Raw genomic sequence first — 14337 nt, 5'->3', positions numbered from 1 at the left:
TAAGACCCCTGGGCTGGGAGATGTCCCAGGTAGACAACGCTAACTCTGGGGTCTCTGTCTCCAAGATCAGGGTTGCACATGACGCTATTGCTTTCACGAGGGTTATTTTCCACTGAGAACATAAGACGGGGCAGCAACAGGAGATCTGTTTCCGATTTGCTTTGCTTATAGTTAGTGAACTGAGCGGCTTTTAATCAAATCCTTGTGGTCTGGGATCCCTAAACCCCCAAGAAGAAAGCAGCCTCATTTTGTGCTGGGACTATGACAACGGTCCTCGGTTGCTGGCATCCTGGAGACGTCGATTAAGTGGCTCCTGTTGGTGGATGGGTGGGCCGAGCGTTACACATGAGCCCCCGGTGAAGCTGTGCTCGGGACTCTTCCGAGCAAAGTCATGTGATACAGCACTTTGAAGCATTCTTCTCTAGCCTGCAGTCACCAAACCCCTCTGGGGCCCAAATTCCACCCCTGCTGGATTCAAAGATGCTTCTTATTGGAGTTCCCCTGCCTCCCACCCAAATTCTTTATGTTGATTCAGACCCACACGTGGTTCAGGCTTACGAAACAATATCGCCAAGTGCAGGCCTCAGCAGCAGCCTCAGAAGCAGAAGTTTCTCTCGGAACTTCTCCAGCCCCCCGTCTCTGAGTCCCATTCTCCCCTAAGGCACCGAAGGAACTAGAATCCCTCTTCCCCAAGGCGGGTCCCAGAAACAAGAACGACTTTCCCCCGAAGCCAGCCATAAAACCTAAAAACAGGACTCTAACTTTCCCTCTATCCTATCTGTATAAAGAGTGGCACAGGCCAGGCGCAGTGGCTCACGCCTGTAATCCCAGCACTTTGGGAGGCCGAGGAGGGCAGATCACAAGGTCAAGAGATCGAGACCATCCTGGCCAACATGGGGAAACCCGGTCTCTACTGAAAATACAAAAATTAGCTGAGCATGGTGGTGCGTTCCTGTAATCCCAGCTCCTCAGGAGGCTGAGGCAAGAGAATTGCTTGAACCTGGGAGGCGGAGAGTGCAGTGAGCCAAGACTGTGCCACTGCACTCCAGCCTGGCAACAGAGTGAGACTCCATCTCAAAAAAAAAAAAAAGAGAGAGAGAGGCCAAGAAGAATCTAGACACACAGGCCTGGCTGGGTTTCCCTACTCAGACCATTAGCATTGGATCAGGCCCTTTTTGTCCAACCCTATTTCTACACAGCTGTCCAGACTTGGTTGAACCAAAGCATAAATATAGACAATCTCCCCTTGTAACTTGGGGTCTTCATTCTGAATGCTCCTGTGTATACACATTAAATACATTTGTATGTCTTTTTGCCAATTAATAAATCTGCTTCATGTCCATGATTTTCAGTAACGCTTCAGGAGCCACGACCCCAGAAAGTCAATATAACAAACAGCAATTTTGCAAAGCAAAGAACATTACCATTGCTCGAATAATAATAATGCAATGTCAAGGCCACTGCCCACTGAACATTAGCTGCCACCAGCACAGCTGCCACACAGCACAGGAGAGCAATCGACCCACAGCAAAACCTCCGCTTCCCACTGAATTATTTACCTCGCTCTAAAGAAGCAAATCAGCTCCCAGCAAGCTCTGAGCAGAAAATAAAAACGAACACACAGAGACTATCTAAATCCGTGACCCCAATTACAGCTATTGCCAGCAGAATTTATACACCACGGAATTGAATTAGCGCCAACTGCAATCATTAGGGGACATGCAACCACATTAGTACATTCAGACAGCCTCATCTATTTCATTATTCAATCCAATGTCCTTTGATCTGCATGCCCTGGAGAAACAAAGCCCTTTCAAGAAATTATTTTCTTTCTTCTTTCCTTCCTTCCCTCCCTCCCTCCCTCTTTCTCTCTTTCTCTCTTTCTTTCTTTCTTTCATGCAGAACCTCACTATGTTGCCCAGGCTGCAGTGCAATGGCGCAATCTCGGTTCACTGCAACCTCCACCTCCCAGGTTCAAGTGATTCTCCTGCCTGCCTCAGCCTCCTGAGTAGCTGGGATTACAGGCACCCCCCACTATGCCCAATTAATTTTTTTTATTTTTAGTAGAGATGGGGTTTCACCATGTTGGCCAGGCTGGTCTCAAACTCCTGACCTCGTGATTCACCCACCTTGGCCTCCCAAAGTTCGGAGATTACAGGCATGAGCCGCCGTGCCTAGCCTTTTTTTTTTTTTTTTTTGGATACAGAATCTCACTATGTTGCCCAGGCTGCAGTGCAATGGCGCAATCTCGGCTCACTACAACCCCTGCCTCCCTGGTTCAAGCGATTCTAGTGCCTCAGTCTCCCGAGTAGCTGGGACTACAGGTGCATGCCACTACGCCCAGGTAATTTTTGTATTTTTAGTAGAGACGGGGTTTCACCATGTTGACCAGGATGGTCTTGAACTCCTGGCATCTAGTGATTCACCCGCCTCAGCCTCCCGAAGTGCTGTAATTACAGGCATGAGCCACCACCCCCGGCCTGTTTTTTATTTCTTTACATCGGATTGTACTGGTTTCCTCTGAAGTGTGGGTTCATTTAAATCAACTTTCTGGGGTCAGCTGCTGCAGATGAAGCCACTTAGTGGGTCCTAAACCCATAGAGCCCTTCTCAGCTTGAGGAAGCCCACAGAGGGGAAAGTTCCGAGGTTTTACAAAGCTGGCACAGGGACCCCAAGAAGGACAAATCTTGACTTCCTTCAGTCAAATCCTAAGGTTTCTCTTTGACTCCTGTTCAGCAATTAAAAAATACATGTGTATATATAGAAAGCATATGATAATGGTTGTTGTGACTGAACTTGTTACCGGAAAGAGGTCTGGAATCAGACCCCAGGAGAGGGTTCTTGGATCTTGCACAAGAAAGAATTTGCGGCGAGTCCATAAAGTGAAAGCAAGTTTATTAGAAAAGCAGAGGAATAAAGAATGGCTCCTCCGTAGATGGAGCAGCCCCGAGGGCCACTGGTTGCCCATTTGTATGGTGATTTCTTGATGATATGCTAAACAAGGAGTGGATTATTCATGCCTCCTCTTTTTAGACCATATAGGGTAACTTCCTGACATTGCCATGGCATTTGTAAACTGTCATGGCACTGGTGGGAAGGTAGCAGTGAGGACCACCCGAGGTCACTCTCGTCGCCATCTTGGATTTGGTAAAATTTGGCCGACTTCTTTACAGCAAGCTGTTTCATCAGCAAGGTCTTTATGACTTGTATCTTGTGTCAACCTCCTATCTCATCCTGTGCCTTAGAATGCCTTGATCATCAGGGAATGCAGCCCAGCAGCTCTCGGCCTCATTTTACCCAGCCCCTACTCAAGCTGGAGTTGCCCTGGTTCGAACACCTCCAATAAACTCAACTTAGGTCCACCGGCCCTGTGCAGTAAAGGCGAACACTGCCATCGGGATTGCAGTGTAAGAAAGTGAGGCATTTATTCCTAGCTATTTAGAGGTCATCAAGCAACCTCCTTGATGCCTTAAGACCCAACCTCCTGGGTGGCCAGTAGGTGAGGGTTTTCAATGGCAAGGAGGCAGAGGTTACAGACAAAGCCATAATACATGCAGGCTATACATTGCTTTGACCTAAAAAGGCAGGATACCTGGAAGCAGGGGCTTAATGTGGATTCAGTTTCTCTGATTTGTCATTGGTTAAGGAGGCGAAGCTTTGTCTGAACATTTGGGGTCAGCAGAAATGAATGTTAGTTCTGGCCATTGGTGCGACTTCCTCCAGCACCTCCTTCCACCCCCCTCCCACCGCCACATGCCCCAGGGAAGGAATTTAGAACAAACATTTGTAATGAGAATTCAGGCCTCAGTTTCTCTTACCCAACGTCTATGAGCCAGCAGATGGCATTTTTTATTTGGTGGGGGTCTGGGTTCCTGAAAATCAACTCACGGCCATATAGTAAGATGTTATCTTGGCTGGGCATGGTGGCTTACACCGGCAATCCCAGCAATTTGGGAGGCCGGGGCAGGCAGATTACCTGAGGACAGGAGTTCCAGACCAGACTGGCCAACATGGGGAAGCCCTGTGTCTATTAAAAATACAAAAATGTGGGCGTGGTGGTGCGCACCTGTAGCCCCAGCTACTTGGGAGGCTGATGCATGAGAATTGCTTGAACCCAGGAGGTGCTGGAGGTTGCAGTGAGCCAAGATTGCACCACTACACTGCAACCTGGGTGATAGAGCAAGACTCCATCTCAAAAAAGGATGTTATCTTTAGTCTTTACAGGAAACTAAACATCTTGAGGCTCTAACTTCCTTGGCTATTGTTCTACACTACAATAACCTTGCTTATCAAGCCACTCCATGTACTTCTCAAGGCCAGTGAGGTGCCTGGAATTTCCCTTGAAGGAACTCAAGGTTTTCCTTTATTCCCATGCTAGGGAGAGTGCCTGGCAGGCCCCTGAGAGGGGTGTCCTTGCTCCATCTCACTCTCTCCCAGGATGGCATGATTCACAGAGTAAAAAAAATTAAATAATATGACTAGAGTAGGACTGTAGGTTGCAACAGAAAGTGATAAGGAAGGCTGCTGCCCCAAGGTGGAATCTTATTCCCGGTGGGCCTTGTTTGCCAAGGGCTGGGTTCCAGTTTATCCCCATGGATAAGATCAAATCCATTCTGTTCTCTAATTGGTTATGAAGTTTCCATTTCCAGCAGGACAGGAAATCAAACACAGCTGGAGTCTCCTCCTCCACACCTCAACATGAATATCCAGGGACTCCCTAATGCTCAAGTTCACCGGGGCTGCAGACGCTGGAGCTGAGCAGGCTGCCCTAGTACATGATCTGCTCCTCGGAACCCATGAATCCTCCATGGTCTCAGCATCCGAGCAGCCCAGCCTCTCCCCAGAAGGTCAACCAATTGGCCCCATTCTTGACTTCCCAGTGGACCGTATTATGCAGTTGTAGATTGAAGCTCTATTAGAGCAAACATTGGTAATCAGAATTCAGGCCTCAGTGTATGTCTGTAACACAACAGACAGTGTCTCCAGAGGTCAAAGTATTTTGTTGTCAAAGAGGAAGGAATGATCATTCATCACAAAAAGAAAGACATCTTTGGTGCAAGGAAAATACCGCAGACCATGCAATGGGGCACTGGTCGATGGTGTGTTGTAAACCTGTCTTCCCTGAGTGGCGTGCACACGGATCCTTCAGGACATGGGTGACACACAGACTATGCTTCAGCAGGTCTGTCTGGGCCCAAGACACAGTGTTTCTCATCAGTTCCCGGGGGATGTCAAGGCTGCAGATCCATGGATCTCACTTTGCAGGACAGAGACTTGGTAATGGCTTCCCAGATTTGCTACAATAAAATCCCAAAGACTGGGCAGCTTAAACAACAACCTTGGTTCTCCCACAGTCCTGGAAGCTGGAAGTCTGAGATCAAGGTGTGGGCAGGGCCGGTTCCTCCTGAGTCCTCTCTCCTGGGCTTGTAGATGCTGTCTTCTCCCTGAGTCCCCACATGGTCATCCCTCTGTGTATGTCTGTGTCCTCATCTCCTTTTCTTATGAGGTGTCGTAGTCCATTTCAGGCTGCTGTCACAGTATACCATAGACTGGGTGGCTTATAAGCAACAGACATTGATTCTCCCACAGTCCTAGAGGCTGGACGTCTTGAGATCAGGGTATGGGCAGGGCTGTTTCCTCCTGAGGCCTCTGTCCTGGGCTTGTAGATGCTGTCTTCTCCCTGTGTCCCCACGTGGTCATCCCTCTGTGTGTGTGTCTGTGTCCTCATCTGCTCTTCTTATGAGATGTCTTAGTCCATTGCAGGCTGCTATCACAGAATACCATAGGCTGGGTGGCTTATAAACCACAGACTTTTATTCTCCCACAGTCCTGGAGGCTGGAATTCTGAGATCAAGGCATGGGCAGAGCTGGTTCCTCCTGAGGCCTCTCTTCTTGACTTGTAGACGCCATCTTCTCCCTGTGTCTTTACAGGGTCATCCCTCTGTGTGTGTCTGTGTCCTTATCTCCTCTTTTTATAAGGACCCCAGTCCTATTGGATCAGGGCACAACCTCCTGAGCTCATTGTACCCTTCTCACCTCTTTAAAGACCCCACCACCAAACACAGTCATGTTCTGAGGTCCTAGGGATTAAGCCTTCAATATATAAATTTTGGAGGCGCACAATTCAGCCCTTACAGAGGTAACTCATTCATTGGAATACGAATGTGTTTGTCCACGTGGCTGCTGCCATAGCAAAGTCCCACAGACCAGGCTGTTTAAACAGTGGACATTGATTCTCCCACAGGCCTGGAAGCTGGAAGTCTGAGATCAAGGTGTGGGTAGGGCTGGTTCCTACTGAGACCTCTCTCCTTGGCTTATGGATGCCATCTTTTCCCTGAGTCCTCAAAGGGTCGTCCCTCTGTGCATGTCTGTGTCTTCATCTCTTCTTTTTATTAGGTCTGCAGTCCTGTTGGATCAGGGCCCAACCTAGTGACCTCATTTTGCCTGAATCACCTCTTTTTTTTTTTTTTTGAGACAGAGTCTCACTCTGTCACCCAGGCTGGAGTGCAGTAGTGCGATCTTGGCTCACTGCAACCTCTGCCTCCCAGGTTCAAGCGATTCTCCTGCCTCAGCCTCCCAAGTAGCTGGGACGACAGGCACGCCCAGCTAATTTTTTTTTTTTTTTTTTTGTATTTTTAGTAGAGATGGGGTTTCACCGTGTTAGCCAGGATGATCTCCATCTCCTGACCTCATGATCTGCCTGCCTCAGCCTCCCAAAGTCCTGGGATTACAGGCATGAGCCACCGCACCCGGCCTGAATCACCTCTTTAAAGACCCCATCTCCAAACACAGTCACAATTGGAGGTCCTGCAGGTTAGGACTTCCATTTGTAAAATTGAGGAGGGTACAATTTGGCTCACAACAGATTTAAACCATGGAACATGGTCAATTACAATGGGGATGCCATTGGACAGCCTGGTTCAGTGGAGATAACCAGGGTTTGGGAATCTGGAGAGACAGTTTCATCTCAGCAACATCACGCGCCTGGCCTATGCCCTCAATAATACTCTTCCTCAATTTTTTTTTTTTTTTTTCTGAGACAGAGTCTCGCTCTGTTGCCCAGGCTGGAGTGCAGTGGTGCAGTCTCGGCTCACTGCAGTGCAATGGCGCAATCTCAGCTCACTGCAACCTCTGCCTCCCGGGTTCAAGCAATTCTCTCACCTCAGCCTCCCGAGTAGCTGGGATTACAGGCACACGCCTCCATGCCTGGATCAGCCCAGAATCCAGCCACATGCAGATTCTAGATCAGCCCAGAATCTGGCCACATGCAGATTCTGAAGCACTCCCAGAGGTTGGGATTCACAGACTACAGCAGAGTTTCCCTGCCTCAGCACCGTGGCTGGACACATCGCTGACAGGTTTAGGTGCCTCTGGCCCCTGATCTATTGGGGGAATTCCCAGGAGCTTAGCCGTGTCTGGCAGAGCCCCACCTGCAGGCAGAACCCCACTTTTCTACTCCCTGTGTGCCAATGAGAAAGAGGAAAGTGGCTGGAATGAGGGGGGCCCTCAAAGGAAGGGTCAGTTGTTATCCAAGAAAGGGGAGACATTTCTTGGACTCCGTGCTTGTCTGGTAATTGGCTCCAATATTTGCCAGATGTCTTCACACTCAGGTGCCAAACAGCCATAGACTTTTCCTGCACAGCCCCTTCCTACTCCAACAAGGAAACTATGGAATGCTTAGCTTCTGGGTTATATGTGCCATGGCTCTATGCCCTATGGGGAAAAGATCCTACAAGTGCATTCTGACAGTAAGATCCATTTAGAAATGCCCCAGACAACTATACCATACCTCCTATACTGTACAAGACAACTATACCTCCAGACAACTATACCTCCTACAGTGTACAGGAGCATGACATTTCCAACCTGTCCCCTTTCACAGGGTTAGAAGTTATGACTAACAGCAGTTTCTCCACTACAGCACTAATGACACTTGGGGCTGCATAACTCTCTGTCATGAGTGCTGTCCTGTGCACTGTAAGGTGTTGAACAACATGCCTTGTCTCCACCCACCGGATGCGAGAACACCCATCCCAGTGCAACTACCAAAATTGTTTCCAGACATTGCCAAGTGTTACTTGAGGAACACAATTATCCCTGGGTAGCAGAAGAATGTCATAGATAGATGATGGACTGCTAGATAAACAGATAGATTGATAGAGGGATGGATATATATATAGATAGATAGATAGATACATAGGCAGATACATAGATAGATACATAGATAGGTAATAGAGATGACAGTTGGATAGAGAAGTAGGTAGAATGATAGATAGATAGATAGATAGATAGATAGATAGATAGATAGATAGATACATAGATACATAGATACATAGATAGATAGATAGATATAGATAGATAGATACATACATACATACATAGATACATAGATACATAGATACATAGATACATAGATAGATAAATAGATGACAGAAAATCATTGACAGATTAGGTAGATGATAGGTGTATATAATAGAGACAGATAGGTCGATGGATAATGGTAGAGGATAGATAGATCTACAGATAGGCAGACAGACAGACAGGATCTGTCATGCTAAGGCAAGATTCCTCAGCCTCAGTCCTACTGACATATGAGGTTGGATCATTCTTTTCTGTGGGGCGTCCTGTGCACTGCAGGGTGTTGAACAGCATCTCTGGGCTCCACCCACTAGATGCCAGGAGCTTCCCTGCTATCAGTGTGGCAACTCAAAGCCTCAAGGTATCAACAAATGTCCCTGTGGATAAACATGATCCCTGGTTGAGAATGGCTGGATGGCAGCATCTGTATCTGGGGGTGTCACCTTGGGCCTGCATAGATTGAATGACACATCACCGAATTGGAGACCACAGAGCTGCCTCCCCACTGTGGCAGTGATCCTTGAGACTCCACGCAAAGGTAACCACATGGTTGCACACAGAGTCATCATCTCTTAAAAGAAGCACATAGCTCCACCTGGGCATCACCTAGGGTGCTTCTTAAAATGCAGGTCTCCCAGCTCCCAAATGCCTGACCCACACCTACTGAATAAAGATCTCAGTGGGTGGGGACGGGGTGGTGCTTTTAATACCTCCTCCCTTCAAGGTGATGACCTGCACATCAAAGACAGAGAATCACTGCACTAAATGGCTGCATGCTCAAGGTGACAATGGCAGTGAAATGACCCATTTGTGGTTCCCTTTCCACACCCACAAATTTGCTAGATCAAAGGATAGTTGCAGGGAAGGAGGGGGCAGGGAGAGAGGGGGGACCAGAATGGAAGCAAGTCAAGAAAAAGATAACTGAGACGTAGGATGAGGCTGGCGTGGTTTGGGGTTCTGTACGCTGGCATGGTATGGCTTCTCACCTTAGGAAATCATCATAACTTTTTTTTCCTTTTTTTTTTTTTGAGATGGAGTCTCACTCTGTCACCCAGGCTGGAGTGCAGTGGTATGATCTCAGCTGATTGCAACCTCCACCTCCTAGGTTTAAGCGATTCTCCCGTCTCCGCCTCCTGAATAGCTGGGATTACAGACACCCCCCACCATGCCTGGCTAATTTTTGTATTTTTAGTAGAAACAGCATTCTGCCATGTTGGCCAGGCTGGTCTCAAACTCCTGACCTCAAGTGATCTGCCCAACTCGGCCTCCCAAACTGCTGGGATTACAAACATGAGCCACTGTGCCCAGCCCACAACTTCCCCATATCCCAATTTTTAGAAGTAAACTAAACAGCCTGTGACAACCTAATGCAGCAAGTAATGAAAAATACTTGGAACAATCCTCACTTACCTTTACTCAACAGGAAGTACTCAGAAATATGATGTGCTACTGTTGAGAGCTCTGAGTGGTCTTTTTCATAAGTCTTTTTTAGTCTTTACATAGAAACACAGCTCTATACAAATGCACACACATTTTAAGTCATATTGATACGGGCAGGAGGCAGGAAGATACTAGCTAGAAGAGGGCAGTTCTCCAGCAAAGGCCTCGCCCTCAAGCCTGGAAACCTGTAGTCCTAAATGGAAACAGGCATTCCTATTTTTGTGCCCAAATGTTGCCTTTTGACCCACCATGCCCCCCGTCCTGTACCCATATAAACCCCAAACCCCAGACCCCATGTGCAGACAGACAGATGAGCAGAAAAGCAGAGGAACCAAAGAGCAGCACAGCAGAGAAGGAGAGAAGAGAAGGAACATCTGAACACTGAGAGGTGTTCAGCTGGGGATGGTTGGAGAAGAGATTAGCCGCAGGACAACCAAACTCCAGGGGAAGATCATCTTCCCACTCCATCCCCTTTCCAACTCCCCAACCATCCCACTAAGAGTCATCTCCATCTGGCAACAAACTCTTCTGCATTTACCATCCTTCAGCTGGTTTGTGTGACCTGATTCTTCCTGGATGCTGGACAAGAACCCGGGTACCAAGACAGCACTGAGCTGGCTAACACTTAAGCCACGTGCAGATGGCAGAGCTAAAAGAGCACCATAAAACGCCCACTGGGGCTTTGGGGGTCACAGGTACCCATCCCTAGATGCTACCATGGGGCCCAGAGCTCAAAAACACTCACACTAGCTGCTGCACCTGCCCGTCTGCAAGTTCTGCCTCCCATAAGAGGTTTCAGTGTGTGGCGGTCAAACAGATGAAGCACACCCCTGTCGCACATCCTGTGAGGGGGGTCAGGGAACTCTCAGGTTTCAAATTTGATAATGGAATAATGTACAATAGACTTGGAAGAGACTGTATTAGCTGGTGTTTATCCTGGACATATATCCTTTTCTTTTATTTTTAATTGATGCATAACAGATGTACATAGCTTCAGGGTACCTGTAATAATTTAATACATTTATATAATTTGTAAAGATCAAATCAGCCTACTTGGGATATCCATCCACCTTAAATATTTGTCTTTCCTTCATATTAGAACCATTCCAACTCTTCTATTTTGAAATCTACAATAGATTATTGTAAACTAAAGTCACCCTACTGATTATCTAAACACTAGTGCTTATTTCTTCTATCAAACCCTATAATTTTCTTTTTTTCCCTCAATAAATGACATTTCACACTGCCCTTTGGGGTTTCCACTTCTGGTCCTCAGCTTCTTCTCAGCTGTCAGAAGACCTGATTTTGTCTCGTGTTCCTTCATGCCTCTCTGGATTGGACGGCAAATACTAATTAAATACAGTGGAAACGTGGGGCTGCTAAAATGTCAACCTCTATTAGGAATATGGCCATATTGTTATTATCTTGTTTTGTATTGATAATTTAGTAATCATAATAATGATTTATAGTATATTAACCATTAACAATATTCTGTCTTCTTTATTTTATTTTAAGCTCCGGGATACATGTGCAGGATGTGCAGGTTTGTTACATAGGTAAACATGTGCCATGGTGGTTTGCTGCACCCATCAACCCATCACAGAGGCATTAAGCCCCACATGCATTAGCTATTGATCCTGAACAATAATCTGTTTTCTTAAGTACTTCATAGCAATCATCCCACCAGCCTTGCAGAATGTTTTTGGGATCTTGGGAATGTGCTCCATTTCCAGCTGGTGATGGCTGGGGATGTAACACGGTCGTCTGTGCATTTAACTAATTTTTACCCAGGACATACCCAGCTGCTGCATGCACATCATCTTATTTACACAGAAGGGCCCTGATCCAGACCTCACTTTCTTTCCTAGTCCCTCCTGTAACCTCCCTAAGGGGCGCTACTTGTGTCAGAGGCACTGGAACCAGAGCGACTCCATCTTGAATAGGGGCTGGGCAATAGAAGGCTGAAACCTTCTGGGCTGCATTCCCAGATGATTAAGGCATTCTGAATCATAGGATGAGATTGAAGGTCTGCACAAGATACAGGTCATAAAGACCTAGCTGATAAAACAGGTTGTAGTAAAGAAGCCGGCCAGAACCCAGATGGTAATGAGAGTGACCTCTGGTTGTCCTCAGTGTTACACTCCCACCAGCACCATGGCAATTACAAATGCCATGGCAATGTCAGGAACTCTGCATGGTCTAAAAAGGGGAGGCATGAGTAATCCAAGCCTTGCTTAGCATATCATTAAGAAATAACCATAAAAATGGGCAACCAGTAGCTCTAAGAGCTGCTCTGTGGAGTAGCCATTCTTTTATTCCTTTACTTTCCTAATAAACTTGTTTTCACTTTACAGACTTGCCCTGAAAATTCTTTATTGAGCGAGATCCAAGCCCTGTCTTGGGGTCTGGATCCGGACCCCTTTCCTGTAACACTTGGAGAAGGGATGATTCTGATTTTCGGAAGACAAGGCTTGGGATAGAGCAGGATGCTCACTGGAGTCTTCCCAGAGAGAGCTACAAGACAGCTCAGATTCTGCTGCCAGCTGTCCCCGTCCAAATCCTCAGTGCCTCAGTTTACCCATATCTGTGATGGTTAATACCAAATGTCAACTTGATTGGATTGAAGGATACAAAGTATTGATCCTGGGTGTGTCTGTGAGGGCGTTGCCAAAGGAGATTAAGATTTGAGTCAGTGGACTGGAAGGGGCGGACCCACCCTCAATCTGGATGGGCACCATCTAATCAGCCGCCACTGAGGCTACAATATAAGCAGGCAGAAAAATGTGAAAAGAGACACTGGCCTAGTCTTCCGGCCTACATCTTTCTCCCATGCTGGATGCTGGAACATCAGACTCCAAGTTCTTCAGTTTTGGAACCTGGACTGGCTCTCCTTGCTCCTCAGCCTGCAGATGGCCTACTGTGGGACCTTGTGATCGTGTGAGTTAATACTTAATAAACTCCTCTCTCTCTATATATTTCTATTGCATTAGTTCTGTCCCTCTAGAGAACCCTGACTAATACATCATCTGTAAAATGACATCAGGCATGACACTCCCGTCATAGGGCTGAGGGACAATCAACTAAGTTAATCCATGCCTAGCGCATAGGAAGTGCTGCTGTCATTGAAAGAATTTAGCACAGGACAGGGTGTGGTGGCTGATGCCTGTAATCTCAAGATGTGGGGAGGCCAAGGCAGGAGGATCATTTGAGCTGAGACGTTCAAGTCCAGCCTGGACAACATAGTGAGATCCCATCTCTACAAAAGGTTTTAAAAACTAGTCAGGCACGGTGGCAAATGCCTGTAGTCCCATCTACTCTGGAGGCTGAGGTGGGGGGTTTGTTCGAATCCCTGGGGTGAAGGCTGCAGTGAGCTATGATGGAACCACTGTGCTCCAGTCTAGGTGACAGAGTGGGCCCCTCCCTCAAAAAAATTAGAACACATTTAAAAAAAGAAAATATTTTATGTCATAAGTGCATTTAATACAACTACCCTACCAAATGCCATAGCTTAGCCTTACCTGCCTTCAAAGTGCTCAGAACACTTTCATCAGCCAACAGATGGATAAATCATCTAGCACACAGTCAACTTTATAATGAGGTGTTGCATACCTCACATAATTTATTGAATATTGTACTGAAAGTGAAAAACAGAATGGCTGTATGGGGCCGGGCATGGTGGCTCACACTTATAATCCCAGCACTTTGGGAGGCCGAGGCAGGTGGATCACCAGAGGTCAGGAGTTTGAGACCAGCCTGGCCAACATGGTGAAACCCAGTCTCTACTAAAAATACAAAAATTAGCTGGGTGTAGTGGCGGCAGCATATAATCCCAGCTACTTGAGATGCTGAGGCAGGAGAATTGCTTGACCATAGGAGGTGGAGGTTGCACTGAGCTGCGATTGTGCCACTGCACTCCAGCCTGGGCAACAGAATGAAATGACACGACATCTCAAAAAAAAAAAGAAAGAAAAGAAAAGTTGTATGGGTACTCAAAGTACAGTACAGTTAGTACAGTTTTAGTTTGTACTGAATGCATACCAATTTTGCACAACTGTAAAGTTGAAAAATCTTAAATTGAACCATCATGTCAAACCATGGTAAGTTGGGAACTGTCTGTATCCGCACTTTGTAGAAGTTGATTTGCTCAAGGGGATATGGTTAACCTTTGGCTCTTACTGTGAATGATACAAACTCCTGGAAGTACTTTTCTGGGGAGGTGGGTTTACTGTTGAACATCTCCCTGTAAACAGAAACTAAATGAATGCATGGCCACATTGTCCACTTACTAGGTGAGATCTAAAGACAGCACAGAATAATAAAAAATTCTCACTGCAGATCCTAGACTATGTCCACCAGGATCTATCCATCCCGACACTGCCTCCGCCCATAAACAACCAACTCCAATCTTAATGACATCCATGTCTTTAAACAAGATAAACAGGAAGTGCTGCCACAGGAACATCTGAATGATGTGTTTTAACCCCCAGCAGAAATACTTCTCTCTCTTAAGATGCGCCCAGGTATTCCCTTCTCTGGAAT

The 14337-nt window shown here is 46.8% G+C and overlaps 1 protein-coding gene across 10 annotated transcripts in view; it reads right to left on the bottom strand.

The window, feature by feature from the left end:
- Positions 1–14337, bottom strand: part of XG (Xg glycoprotein (Xg blood group)) — a 65375-nt gene that overhangs the window by 48322 nt on the left and 2716 nt on the right. The window lies entirely within an intron of this gene.

This window comes from Pongo pygmaeus, chromosome X (genome assembly GCF_028885625.2).
Source record: "Pongo pygmaeus isolate AG05252 chromosome X, NHGRI_mPonPyg2-v2.0_pri, whole genome shotgun sequence".
Taxonomy (NCBI): Eukaryota; Metazoa; Chordata; class Mammalia; order Primates; family Hominidae; genus Pongo; species Pongo pygmaeus.
This window is presented reverse-complemented; position numbering and strand designations above follow the sequence as displayed.